This window comes from Myotis daubentonii, chromosome 9, assembly GCF_963259705.1.
Source record: "Myotis daubentonii chromosome 9, mMyoDau2.1, whole genome shotgun sequence".
Classification (NCBI taxonomy): Eukaryota; Metazoa; Chordata; class Mammalia; order Chiroptera; family Vespertilionidae; genus Myotis; species Myotis daubentonii.
The window spans coordinates 63,515,310-63,518,970 of NC_081848.1; the positions used below are offsets into that span (position 1 = coordinate 63,515,310).

At 44.5% G+C, this 3,661-nt stretch overlaps 1 pseudogene; it reads right to left on the bottom strand.

Moving 5' to 3' along the window:
* Nucleotides 1-564: 564 nt before the first annotated feature.
* Nucleotides 565-1,377, bottom strand: LOC132241681 (deoxyuridine 5'-triphosphate nucleotidohydrolase, mitochondrial-like; annotated as a pseudogene).
* Between the last annotated feature and the right edge of the window lie 2,284 nt (nucleotides 1,378-3,661).

A 3,661-nucleotide genomic window follows, 5' to 3' on the forward strand; every position in this document is an offset into this window, starting at 1 on the left:
ATGACCTGTCGGTATGATGTGCACTGACCACCAGGGGGCAGATGCTCAACACAGGAGCTGCCCCCTGGTGGTCAGTGCTTTCCCACAGCGGGAATGCCGCTCAGCCAGAAGCTGGGCTCACGGCTGGCAAGTGCTGCAGTGGCGGCAGGTGGCAGCACTAAGAAGCGGTGAGCCAAGTAGGTGGGTGGTAAGGAGCAAGTAGGTGGGTGGTAAGGAGTGGCGAGCCAAGCGGTAAGGAGTGAGCAGGCCGGTGGTTACGACTGAGGGGTCCCAGATTGCAAGAGGACACAGGCCAGGCTGAGGGAAGGCCCCTCCACCCCCGTGCATGAATTTCATGCATTGGGCCTCCAGTTCTTATATAAGTTTTCACCTGAAAGTAAATTTAACATTATATTTACAGTAAAATTCTAATGATCTATAACAGCCCTTGGGGGTGGCGGGGTGGGGGTGGGGGGGCGGAACATTTGACTAAAGCCATTACTCTTGGATTTCTCTGAGGGGCTAGAGCAGTATTAATTGTTCCTTCAACAACATTTTTTTTTATTTCTTTAACTTTTTATTATCTTTTAGTTCAGTTTACAATAATCATTTGTATCTGTGAAAGAATTTAAATTTATTGAATAAAAGGCTTTGCTTATGATTTATAAAGCAAACTGAAGAATAAGTTGTTGAATAGGAAGCATTTAGTGAATTAAATAATACAGTTCTGGGGATCTATAATTGATGTACATTTGATTGAAAAAAATTATAGGTTACCATAAATATTTATACAACAACAAATGTAGAAAAATACAAAAAAGTTCAATGTGATGCCAACAGAGTACCTTTTTCCTTGAGCATAAGGGAACCAAATATTGTTAGAATCTAAAGCTGTTAAGTTTATAGAAGTGCAAAACACCAAACAAAAACTATTTATCATTTTCTATTCTTGGCATAAATTTTAATTTTTTCCAATAGAACCAAAACCCCCTGAGCCCCTTTCAGTATCATCCAAAACTTGAACTTCCTCTATTTCTGGATAAAAAATCCGTTCACAAATGAGCTGTGCAATTCGGTCACCATTTTTACTTCAAAATTTTCTTTGCCAAAATTAAATAGTACAACACCAAGATTTCCTCTATGATCTTCATCTATAATACCAGCTCCTACGTCTATAAAGTGTTTTGCAGCCAAGCTGGAACACGGAGCTCCTCTTCCATAGCACCCAGAAGGAAGAGCTACCTAAGTGTCAGTTTTCAGAAGGGTTTTCTCCATGTGTGGCATTGTGTAATCATAGGCACTGGACAGGTCGTAGCCGTGCGCGGACCCCTTGGTGCGGGAGGCGGCATACTCCCAGAGCCGCACGATGCAGGAGCTGCAGCCTGCCCTCCTCCGCATGCCGGTTGGGGGGCCAGGGACTGCCCGTGGCCATGACTCCCTAGGTACTCTCAACAAAATTTTATGGAGCATCTCCTTTTGTTATTGGAGAAAATTGTGGATGGTATTTCTCCTTTGCTAGTGGGAGTAGGGTTCTTGAGGTGTCACTGGAATAAGTATTTCTGGAGGCCCCATAGGAGGATGAAATGTGGTAGAAAGTTTATTTTCATGGAATTATATCCCTCGGTTTCAGAAGTTCCATTTCCCTTAATCCAGCCCTGGGGATTCAGTAGAGCTAGCAGCAAAGCCAGTGTCCAGTTTCCGTTTCATGGTGGAGTTGGGTCCGGTTTAGCATTAGGCTAGTTGCAGCTCATCAGTCTATTGTGTGGGCTCCACATGGCTGTGGTCTATGTGGAAGAATCCAAGAGTGTGAGAGACCCACAAGCCAGGAGCATGGACTCAGAGCATAAGAGGCAAGAGCAACAAGAGAGAATGCCCTTGTTTAGGAGATTAAATAGCTTAAAGTTCATGCCCTTGTAGTAGCCATGCCTATGCTGGCCAATGACCTGTTCCCAGGTGTGACTGACAGACAAGTACCTTCCCTATAGCACCTAGACTTTACTGGGCATGTGTGTATTCTTCTCCTGTCCAGTCCCTTACCCTATCAATCTGCGGGTAATAGACCTGGAGAGTGTTAAACTGCAGCCTCCTTACAAGACTGCACAAATGAATGCCTACCAAATTTGGCCTTCCCTTTGCTCCTTTCCAGTTATTCATAACTAGGTTAATTTATAACTTTGTCTCAGGTGTTCATCTTATCACTAAGCAGTAGTAATCATCAAAGACACAGTCCCTGCTCTTAAATAAAAAAGATTGTTGCAGATGTGGACAAAAAATGGCCACATACTAAACCTGACAACCTCAGGGGAGGTCTGCATGGTGGGCCTTACAAACTCAGAGACCTAAAGTAACTACATAGGATGGTCTGAAATGAAAACTTCCTAGCTAAAAGCGAGTTATGGCAGGTAGTGAGGTACTCAGCCAGCATCTTTCTTGACAAAGGGAAATCTTTACCTTAATTGAGCCCGTCTATTGTCTTTCTGCACATGCAATAACATGTCTTGATATGTCAGAGGAATCCCTTTTCCAGATCCCTCAGGGCACAACCTCCCACCAGAGCAGGAGACCACGGTACCTTTCTTGTTATCTTGTTCTCCCCATACCATGTCAATGTGCTGTAAATGTTAACTGCTAACCACCAGGCTTAGTCACTCTTCTAAGTGCCTGGGGATGGGATAGGAGGGACTAGGGAGATGGTCCTGGACAGAGTGAAGTGTTCCCAGTTCTACATCTGAATACAGCTCACATTTACATAAAAGGCTCTCATACCTGCTATCCCCAGGTGTCCTGATTTGTAAATGTAGTTCCCAGATTCTTCTCCTTGTTCTGGCCTTGTCTATTCTCCAGAAAGACAGGATGTGCTATCCTCTGTTACAACTTCAGTTTCATTAAGGGTTCTTTTGTAGCAAGTAACAGAAAGCATTTCAAGCCAGCTCATAGACAATAGTGGGCCGAAGGTAAGGATATTGTCACAAACTACAGGAATCCAGAAAAAAAAAAGGTAAAGAACGAAGATTTAGCAAAACACAGGGAATTAGTCATATACTGTCTTTCTCAGCAATGAGTCTCTGCTTTCCCATAATATCTTCATGCATGTGGCCCCATAATGGCTGACTTAGCCCCATTGTTATATGGTCTTTCAATGTAAAGGTCCTTCACATACTTGAAAACTTCTATAAGAAATCAGGTTGATTTAGCTCATCTTTTTAAAACCAGGCCACTCAAGTTACCAGCTTAACTGCCCAAGTCATCTATTGCCGGGGTCCAGCCCCAGCGGGTCCAGGGGTCCCCAAAGGCGTGGACGGAGTCGGCGAAGAAGGAATGACACGGAGACAGCGTTCAGTTGATCAACAGCCTAGCCAGGATCTCTAGCCCGGATCTCCAGCCAAGTTCTGGTCTGGATCTCCAGAGAGGTTCTGCTTCAGATCTCCAGCCAGGTTCAGTCATCAGGTTCTAGTCAGGCTCTCCTGCCAATCTCCGCAGTCAGGTTCAGTCCAGGATCCCCTGCCATGCTCTCTCGCCAGCGAAGTTCCTCTGTCTGCAGGCTCCGTGTAGGTTCTGCCTTCTGAATTCTGTCTCATGAGTTTTGTGTTCTAAGTTCTGAGTGTTTCTGTCTTGTTACAACTGTATTTATACCAGTTGATTCAATCCTATCAATCTCTATTACAAAGGTTAGGGCGTTTCT